The following is a 15,053-nucleotide window of genomic DNA, read 5'->3' on the forward strand; positions in this document are numbered from 1 at the left end:
TAAGCATGCAATAGAGTTGGGGAGAAACAACTAGGCTACTGGAATAGAATGTGGACCTTGAAACAAATAAATTCACAATGATGATGATGGTGATGATGATGATGGTGGTGGTGATGATGAGTGTTTTTTATATATTTATTTATTTACTTATATTTATATATATAAATAAAATCAGAAATGGTAGTTCCTATAAATGGGGGAAAGATGAGCTCTTTATATACTTTTCTGGGATAATTGACTAATTGTTCATTTGGGAGAATAATTAGCTTCCTAACTCACTTCATACAAAAAAAATTACAGATAGATTAAAGGTCTAAATGTGTGAAAAGTACTTTTTAAAAAAAATATAAAAGGATATATTTATGAATTTGAAAAAAATTATTTAAAAAAATCACCAAAAAAAGTGCAAGAAAGAAAACAATTGATAACATCTTAACTTTTTAAAAAACCCTGCAACTTCTGTGGAATAAAGATACCATAGAGAAGGTAAAAAGATAAACCATAGCCTGAAAAAACATATTAGCAATAAATAAATCCAATAAGGAACAGTAATCAAGAATGTATACAAAACTTTCACAAATTAATAATCCTCCAATGGCAAAGAACTTGAATAGGCAATTCATGGAGGAAGAAATCTGAAATGACAATTAACATATGATTAGAAGTTCAACTTCATGACTGATCAGGGAAAAACAAACAGAAATGAGATATTTTGTACCCATCAAATTTCCCAAAATTAAAAAATCTTTCAATACTAAATTGTTGGCAGGGATGTGGAGAAACGGAAACTTCCGTACATTCCTGTTAAGAGTGAAACTGGGACAGTTGCTTTGAAGAGCAATTTGCAATACTTGGTAAGGTCACTTTGTTTACATTACAATTCGACAGTTCTACTTTTAGGCATGTGCCCTATAGCTGCACTCTCTGTTACAGTAATCTCTAGCCACATGTAGCTATTTGAGCACTTGAAAAATTAAGATGTAATATAAGTGTAAAATAAGCATCAGACTGAAAAGACTTAGTATAAGAAAAAGAATGTGTAGTATCCGATTCATAATTTTATATTGATTATTTATTGGAATGATAATACTTTGGATATATTGGTTAAATAAAATATAGTATTAGAATTAAAATTCAACCTATTAGTTTTAATTTTTAAAATGTGGCTACTGGAATATTTTAAATTACATGTGTGTGTTGCATTATATTTCTACTAGACAGCGCTGGTCTAGGGAAACTCTCACACATCTACTCAAGAAGACATATACAAGAACGCTTATAGCAGCATCGTTTGCAGTCACAAATTTAGAAACAACCTCTATGTTAATCAATAGGGCTATGAATAATTTGTCCCCATGAAATGAAATTCTATACAGAATTAAAATAAATAAATTAGAGTTACATATGTAAGCAAGGAGAAAACTCAGAAACGTGTTATGTAATATTATGCAGAGTACATTAAGCAAAAAATACAGGTTATAGAATATTATATAAACTGTTATACCATTCATTTAATGTTTTAAGAACTCCACAGAAAAATAACAAATGTTGTTTATGAATATACATATAGAGTGAAAGTATAAAAACACAGGAATGATACAAACCAATTTCAGAATAATTATTGCCTCTGGGAATGGAAGGAGGAAAATGAGATTAGGAAGAGTTATATTAGAGACTTCAACTGTATTATTAATGTTTTATTTTCTTAAACAGATTGGGAGGAAAAATGGCAAATTGTTAGAATTTGTTAAAAGTTGTCATTGGGTACATAGATTAATCTTGTGCGTTATTCTCTATGGTTTTCTCTCTGTTAAAAATCGTGAATCATAAAAAGTAAATGAGAAAGCTATATTGTGTGAGACAGTTTTTGAAAAGACTAAATTTCAAAGACTTGGTGAAGATATTGCAAAGTAATAAAAGTACAGGGAGGGGGTTCTATTTATACCCATGAACTGGAAATACAGTAGCTTCATGTAGTGGCAAATGGTAAACCTTTGGAGAAAGACCACCCAGGTTCAAATCCTAACTGGGCTGTTTTTAAACTATGTAACCTTGAGCAATGTGGTTAAATTTTCATGTTTGTAAAGCAAGGATCACAATATTTGCCCTGCAGGGTTGTTATGAGGGTCAAAGTGACATACACATCAAGTGTCTGGCACGGTAGACATTCTATAAACTGTAGGCTCGTGTACATTAGTGCAGATTTTCATTCCCTCCCTTTTTGTCTGAGACCTTCCATGTACCTCCTGCTTTTCCCCCAACTTTAAAGCAGGGAGAAGCGGAACTCTGCTCAAATAAGAATAACACCATAAGCACATGTGACTGTGTCCCTGAAAAAAGTGAAAGGCTACTAACATAATGAATATACCTACAGTAAGTCCCATGCATATGGACGAGTTCCATTTGGAGAGCACGTTCTAAGTCCAATTTGTTCTTAAGTCCAACAAAGTTAGCCTAGGTACCCAACTAACACAATCGGCTATATAGTACTGTACTGTAATATATTTATAATACTTTTCACAAATAATGCATAAAAAACAAACAAAAAATAAAACATTTTTAATCTTACAGTACCTTGAAAAGTACAGTGGTACAGTACAACAGCTAGCATACAAGGGCATGTTCGCATCTTTGAAAGCTGGCAACTTGAAGGTTCATATGTAGAGGACTTACTGTATTTTTGGCAGAATGGAATTTAGTCAAAGCTTTGTTGTGTAATGGGATTAACACTTGCCTAACTGATCTCACACAGTAGCTATGAAAACGAATTGTGATGACTAGGAAAGGCTTCTCTGAATGCTGACAGATTCTTGCCTCTTCTGCAGCAGTCGATTTGTGGGACTTTTTCTCATTTTGACAGGTTTGAAGTGGAAAACACAGCCATGGGGGCCTCTGAAACCAAGAACTGGAACTGCAGAGATACTAGATGCTTATTATCAGGATGACCTTCACCTGATTCCCAATGAGTAACAACTAGCTGTCAGGACTGAAAATTATCTTTAATGCCATTGTCTCATGTGTTCCCCACAGATATGCAAAAATGAAGTAAGATAATCCTAAGGGATACATTCTACTTATGGGGGTGCTCCAAGGATAGACAAAATTTCCGGAGTTCCTTTCTGTCAGTCAGTCCACACATACATTTATCCACTCAGAAATTCATCCTTCCATCTGACGCACAGACCAACCTGGCACAATGTGAGAGGGACCACATGGGGTGTGAATACCAGCAGGTGGGGTCAGTGGGTCCATCTTTCAGTCTGTTCACCACATTCACTAAGGTCACCACTAAGGACCTCTTACTGGCCCAAAACAGCAGACATTTAACTATCCTTTTCAAGTACTATGGACTGCATGTTTGTGTCCTTCCAAAATTCATATGTTGAAGCCCTAATCCCCATTGTGATAATATTAGGAGGTGGGACCTTTGGGAGGTAAATATATCGTGAGGATGGAGCCCTCATGATGGAATTAGTGCCCTTATAAGAAGAGACGTGAGAGAACTTGCTTCCTCTCTCTCTCTCTGCCGTATGAAGACATAATCAGGAGGAGTGTTCTCACCAGGAACTGAATTGGTTGGCACTTTAATCTTGGACTTCCTAGTCTCCAGAACTGTGAGAAATACATTTCTGTTGTTTAAGCCAGCAAGACTATGACATTTTTGTTACAGAAGCTCAAACTGAGTAAGATACCAAATAAGGGATTCTACCCCATGTATGATTTCTCTCACCTGACCATTCCCTCCTTAACCCCCTCTTCTCTCTTGATGTTTGTCCCCTGCCTTGGTTTTCTTTCCACTTCTTGAGTGGTTAATTCTCAGTCTCCATTCCTCCTCCTCCTGCTTCCTAAGTCTTGGTGGGCTCCCAGGAAAATGCCCTCAGGTCCCTAATTTCCTCTCCCAAACTCGGTGGCCCCAAACTGAACCCGTAATCTTCCTTTCATACCTTGTCTTCCTGTGGTCACCATCAGTTACGGGTCTGGGACCTCAACTGCTCCCCAACATCAGGGGTCTCTGCAAAGTCAGAGTGATTGGCTGAATCAGAGGTTGCAAATTATGGAGCCTCAGGAATATTTTGTTTGTTTAAACTAAATAGTGTTTACAATAAATGGAAAATCACAAAAATCCAGATTTTCATTTACCCTTTAAACCTGAATTTCCACATGACAACAATAAGTGGGAGCTGATTGGCAGCTGCCCCCTTTATTCTAAGTACACACTGTCCAATATGCTGTGCAGTTTGTCATGGTCCCCACTACTGCCTATTGATCTCCAGCAAGATACCTGACATGTTTTGCTTTTTTAAAATTATTATTACTTGCACGGACCTTGTAGTAAGTTGTGTCATAGATTTGTGTGGAAACATGATGGTGCTTTTGCAGAATTTTTCACTGCATGTGCAAAGAATATAGATACTATTGCAGTAGTATAGGAAATGTGGGATTTACCATTGCTCCAGCTCAACCTCTAAATGAAGGAAAATGAAGCCAGGTTTCCTATGAATGAAGACTTGTTCCTGTTAGTATCTGTGGTAGCTGCTGTCTGCCCTGGTTTTTTTAATTATGTTTTTCATTAAACATGGCAAATAAGCTGTGTGTTAGAGCATACTTAGTCCAAAGACTGTAGTTAAGATCCCACCTGAGCTCAATGAATGAGCCACTCAAGTTTGCTCAGTGATTTCTGCTGTCTTAGTTGGACCCACTTATATGAGTTGCTTGGGTTGTTGCTGAATACAGCTCTCCAGGTCATCTGTTTTGATAAGAGCTGTGTCATTTTTTTACACCACAGATTTATTCCAGTGGATGTGCCCAGGAAGTGGGGCAGTCGCTCACACTTTTTGGAGATTCAGCTCCTTCCTGAGCTGTGCTTTCAGGTAAGAGATTGTGCCAGGCTTTGGAAACACTGGGTTATGGGTTAGTAGCTTCAGCTCCATGTAACAGGGTTTTCCAGGGCCCACACCTGAGCCCGAACAACTGTTTCTTTATAAATGGAACAGAAAATGATGCTTTTGAAAACTCCAAACAATAATTTATTACATTATTAAATCAGGGATAAGTAACATGTAGGAATAGATTATAAACAAAGAAAACTGCTACTAAGTGGTAGATGGTCTGTTTAATCTGTTTCAGTCCCCTGATAACATTTTGCAGGTGTAATCAGGGTTCTGCTCTGCTAAACTGAGCCACAAATCACCTTATCTGCCTGCAGTTTGCTGTTTGTATTTACAATCGTAGTTTTTCCACATATAAAGATCTTCAGGAACCTAATGTTTTCAGGGCCCTCCAGCAGTATATATACTGCTCCCCCATTTCCTGTCATAAAACGGGGGAAACATTTTAAGAATAGGTTTATTTGAGAGGGTGTGCCTATAATAGCTTTTTCTCTTTTTCACTATACTAAGCTATATTATATAAATAAAAATATGGTGTGAGCCAAATACATTCATATTTCAACAAAATAGAGTTTCTTGGCAGGCATTGAGATTTAAGTATCCTATCAAATGAAATCAACTCCACATTGACTTTCCCTCTCTGAGCCACCATATTTCTGAGATCTTACTACTTTTGGCAACAGAAGAAACTGGTCATTTTTACAGTAATTCAGGTTGAACAGGTTGGGGAGTAAAACCTGGTCTCCTCAAATCAAGTGAAGCCAAAGAATGAAGTGAGTCTCAAATGGCACCATTTGCTGCTTTAACCTGGGAGTCTTACTTCCCATCATTAAGAGTAGGTTTGAGAATGTCAAAGCAACTTGGCCATCTGCTTCAATTTCCTTTTTTTTTTTTTTTTTCAATTTCCTTTTTATCTTGGCAGATCTCCTCTGGCTGAGTGTATACAAAGTTGAGTCAATTCAAGAAGAAAGCAGGATAAAAAAAGAAGAAAGGGAGAGTAAGTAGATATTGGGGGAAGGGAGTGGGAAAGGAAACCTTTATTGAGAACTGACTATAGCCAGGCATTTTGTATATTTTATCCTATTTAATGTCATAAAACCCTGGTAAGTAGGTATTATGTCCATAATATTGATGAAAGATGTGAGATTTGAAAGACTGGCTAACCACCAAACCTGTATTCTTTCTGTTACTACCTGGAGGATAATAAAAAGTGAGAAGGATTATGACCCATTCACTTAGGGGATATGTTGAGAAGATGGTGCAAGAGAGGTGTGGAGCTCAAAAGGCTAATGTGAGGATGAAAGACTAAGAAGTATCATTTTATTTTAAAGGCTGAGAATCAAATACAGGGAGATTTGGCAAACCTCCTGATGCCTAGGCTTACTTTTTGATGGTTTGGGAGTGTTTGGAAGAATTTTATGGTTCCTTGACTTAGCCTCAGGTGAATGGTGAGCAATGGAGAACACAGTATGTTCTATCCATTAAGGCGCTCAAGTGGACAGGTGCCAGACATGAGCAAACTTAAGTGTTAAAAGAATGACTCTGATTGCTTTTTGGAGAATAGACAATAAGGACTCAAATATTAAACAAAGCAAACCAACCAGGGGTTAGGGCAGTTGTCTAGGGGAGATAGGGTGGTGGCAAGAACCAGAGTGGTAGTGATGGAGAGAGTGAGGAGTGCTTGGATTTACATTATATTTTAAAGGTAGAGCCAATATCATGGCTGATGGATTGGATGTAATGTGTGAGACAAATAGAGAAGTTAAGGATAATGCTAAGGTTTATGGTTTTTTTGACCTGAGCAACTGATTGAAACTGTGATGGGGGACTATCTGAGGAGAAACATTTTTAAAAAGGTAGAAGAGGAATTGAGTCCAGTTTAGGGTAGAATAACTTTGATATATCTAGTAGTTATTCAAGTGAAATTATTGGGAAGACAGTTGGATGCACACGTCTGAAGATACTGTATATGAGTTGGATATCAGGGCTGGAGGTATATACAGAAATACATGGCATTTAAATCCATGAGATTGGGTGTGATCACTATGGGCGTGAGTGTAGAGGGGTCAGAGAAGAGGTCTGTGGATCAAGGGCACTCTGGCTTTTGTTGTAAAAATTGCCACTGAGCCATCTTGGAGCTATCCAGAACTTTTCTCTCTTATAAACTCCACATCCAATTCATCAACAAATCCATGTTCTAACCACTGCCACAGCTATCACCCCAATCACAGCTGCCGAGATCACTCCCCTTGATGATTACAGTAGCTTTCTAGCCTTATTATGGCAGCCGGAGCAGACTAATACAGATGGTAGTGACTTTTGTAGTGCCTGATCTCTGGGTGACAGAACCTCTCCCCAACTCTCCCCACTTTGGTTCTCTAGTCCTTTTTAACACTTTTAAGCAATATCTCCTGCATTAAATACCTTTGAGCTGAAAATACCTAAGGTGATTTCCATTTTTTTCTGAATAAATCCTGATGGACACAATATTTGCTACCAAGGATGATGGCATTCATATTGGATCAAACTGCATCTATTGATATAGATAGAATTGCCAGAGATTTTGAAAACTCTGTGTTATCGTGAGCAGCTGGAGTGATTGCTATCAGCTTGCTTGTTTAGTTGACTGAAACCTGGACTCAACAGTGGCCTAATTCAATGAATCTGAGGTGCTGTAACTTTGGTGAAACAGAAAGGAAGAAATCCTAAAGCTTAGGGAGAAGAAAGCTGGAATACATTTTTCAGGTGTGAACCTCCTATATTCCACTGTGTCTCGAGGAAGACCCAAAGCATTTAGAAACGCATTGATGAGGGAAACACCATAATTTTGTAAAGCTCTGTACTGTCTGTCTCTTGCTACCTGGGCATGAAAGTGATAGATGCCACTTTACAATACACCCCCAGAGTGGCTGAGACCAAGTGCCAGCACTTAACTGCCTGAGACAACATGGGCCCAGGTCCTGAAATCGTCAGTAGGGATGGGACAGCAATGTGAATATTGTGACCCATTGTGACAATTTGATCTGTGTCCTTAGGACTGATAGATGGGCATTCAACGAAAGTAATAAATATAATCAGAAACATTTGAGACCTGGACACAGATCTTGTAGAACTGTGTGCTCTCACCCTGATCCCAGACTCAAGCCAGTTCAGTGACTTGTAGCCTCTTGAATGAAGAAGGGACTGAGTCTCCTTGAGGAAGGAGCCCGTGACAGGACCAGAGTTACAGAGTGTAAATATTCCTCCAAGATATCCCCCAAAGGACCTGCATCCATATAGCATGATGATAGTGAATTGAGGAAAGAAAAATAACAATATCTTTAGGAATTGTAGACAATAATTTGGAATGAATGTTAATCCCTGGGGACCTGAAATGCATCCGTAGTCTGCCAGAGTGGGGGCCTGTGGAGGTTGGGTGATAAGCAGAGTTTGAGTCTAACTTGACCTTACAGTGAGTCTAGAAAGTCTGAATTTACCTCAGGTTATTTCCTAAGTTCCCAAATGCATGATTGGAATAGACACACTGGTAAGTGGCAGAATCACCAAGTTCATTCCTTCACTTATGGGCTGAGGGTTATTAAAGTAGGGAGATCCAAGCAGAAGATGCTAGGGCTTCCTCTCCCTACTAATCCCTGGGTGAACTGCAGTTGTTGGTACTACCATTAAAGGCTGGAAAGATGCAGAAATGATGATTCCTTCCATATCCTTACTTAATTTTCCTGTTGGTCTGGCCATAAGGCAGATGTATCTTGGAGGATGACTGTACATTTTTGGAAAGTTAATCAGATGTAATTCCAATTGTAGCAGCAATACAGCTGGAGTAGGTGCCATAGAAGACTGAGCCACCCATCATCAAACTTGCTTATGTTTTAGAACCATTTCTACTCAGTTACAGCTTGGTGTCATGCATGCCCAATGCTATAAACTGGGATTCAGATAATACCCAGCTCACATGTAAAAGAATGAAATTAGAACACTCCCTAAAACCATACACAAAAATAAACTCAAAATGGATTAAAGACCTAAATGTAAGGCCAGAAACTATAAAACTCTTAGAGGAAAACATAGGCAGAACAGTCTATGACATAAATCACAGCAAGATCCTTTTTGACCCACCTCCTAGAGAAATGGAAATAAGAGCAAAAAATAAACAAATGGGACCTAATGAGACTTAAAAGCTTTTGCACAGCAAAGGAAACCATAAACAAGATGAAAAGATAATTCTTCCTGAGAGGTTGAACCAAGATGGTGGAGTAGAAGGATGTGATTTCACTCCCTCTTGTGAGAACACCAGAATCACAACTAGCTGCTGGACAATCATCAACAGGAAGACACTGGAACTCCCCAAAAATATACCCCACATCCAAAGACAAAGGGGAAGCCACAATGAGATGGTAGGAGGGGTGCAACACAGCAAAAACAAATCCCATAACTGCTGGGTGGGTGACTCACAGACTGGAGAACACTTATACCACAGAAATCAACCCATTAGAGTGAAGGTTCTGAGCCCCACGTCAGGCTTCCCAACCTGGGGGTCTGGCAACAGGAGAAGGAATTCCTAGAGAATCAGACTTTGAAGGCTAGTGAGATTTGACTGCAGGACTTTGACAGGACTGGGGGAAACGGAGACTCCGCTCCTGGAGGGCACACACAAAGTAGTGTGCGCATCGGGACCCAGGGGAAAGAGCAGTGAACCCAGGGGAGACTGAACCAGACCTACCTGCTATTGTTGGAGGGTCTCCTGTAGAGGCAGGGGGTGGCTGTGGCTCACCGTGGGGACAAGGGCACTGGCAGCAGAAGTTCTGGGAAGTACTCCTTGGCATGAGCCCTCCCAGAGTCTGCCATTAGCCCCCCCAAAGAGCCCAGGTAGGCTCCAGTGTTGGGTTACCTCAGGCCAAACAACCAACAGGGAGGGAACCCAGCCCAACCCATCAGCAGTCAAGCGGATTAAAGTTTTCCTGAGCTCTGCCCATCAGAGCAACAGTCAGCTCTACCCACCACCAGTCCCACCCATCAGGAAACCTGTACAAGCCTCTTAGATAGCCTCATCCACCAGAGGACAGACAGAAGAAGCAAGAAGAACTACAAACCTGCAGCCTGTGGAACAAAAACAACATTCACGGAAATATAGACAAGATGAAAATGCAGAGGGCTATATACCAGATGAAGGAACAAGCTAAAACCCCAGAAAAACAACTAAATGAAGTAGAGATAGGCAACCTTCCAGAAAAGAATTCAGAATAATGATAGTGAAGATGATACAAGACCTCGGAAAAACAATAGAAGCAAAGATGGAGAAGATGCAAGAAATGTTTAACAAAGACCTAGAAGAATTAAAAAACAAACAAACAGAGATGAACAATAAAATACCTGAAATGAAAACTACACTAGAAGGAATTAATAGCAGAATAACTGAGGTAGAAGAATGGATAAGTGACCTGGAAGACAGAATGGTGGAATTCACTGCTGCAGAACAGAATAAAGAAAAAAGAATGAAAAGAAATGAAGACAGCCTAAGAGAATTCTGGGACAACATTAAATGCAACAACATTAGCTTTATAGGGGAGCCACAAGGAGAAGAGAGAGTGAAAGGACCTGAGAAAATATTTGAAGAGATTATAGTCAAAAACTTCTCTAACATGGGAAGGGAAATAGGCACCCGAGTACAGGAAGCACAGCGAGTACCATACAGGATAAACCCGAGGAGAAACACTCTGAGACACATAGTAATCAAATTGGCAAAAATTAAAGACAAAGAAAAATTATTGAAAGTAGCAAGGGAAAAACGACAAACAACATAGAAGGGAACTCCCATAAGGTTAAAAGCTGATTTCTCAGCAGAAACTCTACAAGCCAGAGGGAGTGGCATGATACACTTAAAGTGATGAAAGAGAAGAACCTACAACCAAGATTACTCTACCGGGCAAGCATCTCATTCAGATTCGATGGAGAAATCAAAAGCTTTACAGGCAAGCAAAAACTAAGAGAATTCACCACCACCAAACCTGCTCTACAACAAATGCTAAAGGAACTTCTCTAAGTGGGAAACACAAGAGAAGAAATGGACCTACAAAAACAAACCCAAAACAATTAAGAAAATGGTCATAGGAACATACATATTGATAATTACCTTAAACGTGAATGGAATAGTGCTCCAACCAAAAGACACAGGCTTGCTGAATGGATACAAAAACAAGACCCATATATAATCTGTCTACAAAAGACCCACTTCAGACCTAGGAACACATATAGACTGAAAGTGAGGGGATGGAAAAAGATATTCCATGCAAATGCAAATCAAAAGAAAGCTGGAGTAGCAATACTCATATCAGATAAAATAGACTTTAAAATAAAGAATGTTACAAGAGACAAGGAAGGACACTACATAATGATCAAGGGATCAATCCAGGGGGAAGATATAACAATTATAAATATAGATGCACCCAACATAGGAGCACCTCAATGCATAAGGCAACTGCTAACAGCTGTAAAAGAGGAAATCGACAGTAACACAATAATAGTGGGGGACTTTAACACCTCACTTACACCAATGGACAGAGCATCCAAAATGAAAATAAATAAGGAAACACAAGCTTTAAATGACACAATAGACCAGATAGATTTAATTGATATTTATAGGACATTCTATCCAAAAACAGCAGATTACACTTTCTTCTAACTGCGCACAGAACATTCTCTAGGATTGATCGCATCTTCGGTCACAAAATAGCCTCAGTAAATTTAAGAAAAATGAAATCTCATCAAGCATCTTTTCTGACCACAATGCTATGAGATTAGAAATGAATTACAGGGGAAAAAACGTAAAAAACACAAACACATGGAGGCTAAACAATACGTTACTAAATAATCAAGAGATCACTACAGAAATCAAAGAGGAAATCAAAAAATACCTAGAGACAAATGACAATGAAAGCATGACAATCCAAAACCTATGGGATGCAGCAAAAGCACTTCTAAAGGGAAGTTTATAGCTGTACAAGCCTATCTCAAGAAACAAGAAACATCTCAAATAAATAATCTAACCTTACACCTAAAGGAACTAGAGAAAGAAGAACAAACAAAAACCAAAGTTTGCAGAAGGAAAGAAATCATGAAGATCAGAGCAGAAATAAATGATATAGAAACAAAGAAAACAATAGCAAAGATCAATAAAACTAAAAGCTGGTTCTTTGAGAAGATAAACAAAATTGATAAACAATTTGCCAGGCTTATCAAGAAAAAGAGGGAGAGGACTCAAATCAATAAAATTAGAAATGAAAAAGAAGTTACAGCAGACACCACAGAAATATAAAGCATCCTAAGAGACTACTACAAGCAATTCTATGCCAATAAAATGGAAAACTTGAGAGGAATGGAGAAATTCTGGGCCTCCCTGGTGGCGCAGTTGTTGAGAGTCCACCTGCTGATGCAGGGGACATGGGTTTGTGCCCCGGTCCGGGAAGATCCCACATGCCACAGAGTAGCTGGGCCTGTGAGCCATGGCCGCTGAGCCTGTACATCTGGAGTCTGTGCTCCGCAACATGAGACCACAACAGTGAGAGGCCCGCGTACTGCAAAAAAAAAAAAACAAACAAAAAAAAAACAAAGGAGAAATTCTTAGAAAGGTATAACCTTCCAAGACTGAATCAAGAAGAAATAGGAAAATATGAACAGACCAATCACAAGTAATGAAATTGAAACTGTGATTAAAAATCTTCCAACAAACAAAAGTCCAGGGCCAGATGGCTTCCCAGGTAAATTCTATCATACATTTAGAGAAGAGCTAACACCCATCCTTCTCAAACTTTTACAAAAAATTGGGGAGGAAGGAATACTCCCAAATTCATTCTATGAGGCCATCATCACCCTGACACCAAAACCAGACAAAGATACTATAAAAAAAGAAAATTACAGACCAATATCACTGATGAATATGGATGCAAAAATCCTCAACAAAATACTAGCAAACAGAATCCAACAACACATTAAAAAGATCATACACTATGATCAAGTGGGATTTATCCCAGGGATGCAAGGATTCTTCAATATACGCAGCTCAATCAATGTGATACACCATATTAACGAATTGAAGGAGAAAACCCATATGATCATCTCAATAGATGCAGAAGAAGCTTTTGACAAAATTCAACACCCATTTATGATAAAAACTCTCCAGAAAGTGGGCAGAGAGGAACCTACCTCAACGTAATAAAGACCATATACGACAAACCCACAGGCAACATCATTCTCAATGGTGAAAAACTGAAAGCATTTCCTCTAAGATCAGGAACAAGACAAGGATGTCCACTCTCACTGCTATTATTCAACATAGTCTTGGAAGTCGTAGCCACGGCAATAAGAGAAGAAAAAGATATAAAAGGAATACAAATTGGAAAAGAAGAAGTAAAACTGTCATTGTTTGCAGATGACATAATACTATGCCTAGAGAATCCTAAAGATGCCACCAGAAAACTACTAGAGCTAATCAATGAATTTGGTAAAGTTGCAGGATACAAAATTAATGCACAGAAATCTCTTGCATTCCTTTACACTAATGATGAAGTATCTGAAAGAGAAATTAAGGAAACACTCCCATTTACCATTGCAACAAAAAGAATAGAATACCTAGGAATAAACCTACCTAGGGAGACAAAAGACCTGTATGCAGAAAACCATAAAATACTGATGAAAGTAATTAAATATAATACCAACAGATGGAGAGATATACCATGTTCTTGGATTGGAAGAATCAATGTTGTGAAGATGACTATACTACCCAAAGCAATCTACAGATTCAATGCAATCCCTATCAAAATACCAATGGCATTTTTTACAGAACTAGAACAAAAAATCTTAAAATTTGTATGGAGACACAAAAGACCCCGAATAGCCAAGACAGTCTTGAGGGAAAAAAACGAAGCTGGAGGAATCAGACTCCCTGACTTCAGACTATACTACGAAGCTACAGTAATCGAGACAATATGGTACTGGCAGAAAAACAGAAACATAGATCAATGGAACAAGATAGAAAGCCCAGAGATAAACCCACGCACCTATGGTCAACTAATCTATGACAAAGGAGGCAAGAATTTACAATGGAGAAAAAACAGTCTCTTCAATAAGTGGTGCTGGGAAAACTGGACAGCTATGTGTAAAAGAGTGAAATTAGAACACTCCCTAACACCATACACAAAAATAAACTCAAAATGGATTAGAGACCTAAATGTAAGACTGGACACTATAAAACTCTTAGAGGAGAACATAGGAAGAGCACTCTTTGACATAAATCACAGCAAGATCTTTTTTGATCCACCTCTTCGGGTAATGGAAATAAAAACAAAAATAAACAAATGCGACCTAATGAAACTTCAACGCTTTTGCACAGCAAAGGAAGCCATAAAGAAGATGAAAAGACAACTGTCAGAATGGGAGAAAATATTTGCAAACGAATCAACGGACAAAGTATTAATCTCCAAAATATATAAACAGCTCATGCAGCTCAATATTAAAAAAACAAACAACCCAATCCAAAAATGGGCAGAAGACCTAAATAGACATTTCTCCAAAGAAGACATACAGATTGCCAAGAAGTGCGTGAAAAGCTGCTCAACATCACTAATCAGTAGAGAAATGCAAATGAAAACTACAATGAGATATCACCTCACACCAGTCAGAATTGGCTTCATCAGAAAATCTACAAACAACAAATGCTGGAGAGGGTGTGGAGAAAAGGGAACCCTCTTGCACTGGTGGTGGGAATGTAAACTGATACAGGTACTATGGAGAACAGTATGGAGGTTCCTAAAAACAGTAAAACTAGAACTACCATATGACCCAGCAATCCCACTTCTGGGCATATACCCTGAGAAAACCATAATTCAAAAAGAATCATGCACCACAGTGTTCATTGCTGCTCTATTTACAATAGCCAGGACATGGAAGCAACCTAAGTGTTCATTAACGGATGGATAAAGAAGATGTGGCACATATATACAATTGAATATTACTCGCCATAAAAAGAAACAAAATTGAGTTATTTGTAGTGAGGTGGATGGACCTAGAGACCGTCATACAGAGTGAAGTATGTCAGAAAGAAAAAAACCAATACTGTATACTAACACACACACACACACACACACACACACACACACACACACACACACA

General features: G+C 38.6%; 1 long non-coding RNA gene across 2 annotated transcripts in view; it reads right to left on the reverse strand.

The window, feature by feature from the left end:
• Nucleotides 1-2,593: 2,593 nt before the first annotated feature.
• LOC113624136 (uncharacterized) overlaps nucleotides 2,594-15,053 on the reverse strand; it is a 13,202-nt gene continuing 742 nt past the window's right edge. For both annotated transcript variants that reach the window (XR_003434236.1, XR_003434235.1), the window contains exons 2-3: nucleotides 3,945-4,012; nucleotides 2,594-2,911 (exon numbers count right to left, since the gene is read on the reverse strand). This is a non-coding gene — a long non-coding RNA (uncharacterized LOC113624136). The remainder of the gene's footprint in view (nucleotides 2,912-3,944; nucleotides 4,013-15,053) is intronic.

Source organism: Aethalodelphis obliquidens, unplaced genomic scaffold, assembly GCF_003676395.1.
Source record: "Aethalodelphis obliquidens isolate GAN/ISIS:26980383/991018 unplaced genomic scaffold, ASM367639v1 scaffold12, whole genome shotgun sequence".
NCBI classification, from domain to species: Eukaryota; Metazoa; Chordata; class Mammalia; order Artiodactyla; family Delphinidae; genus Aethalodelphis; species Aethalodelphis obliquidens.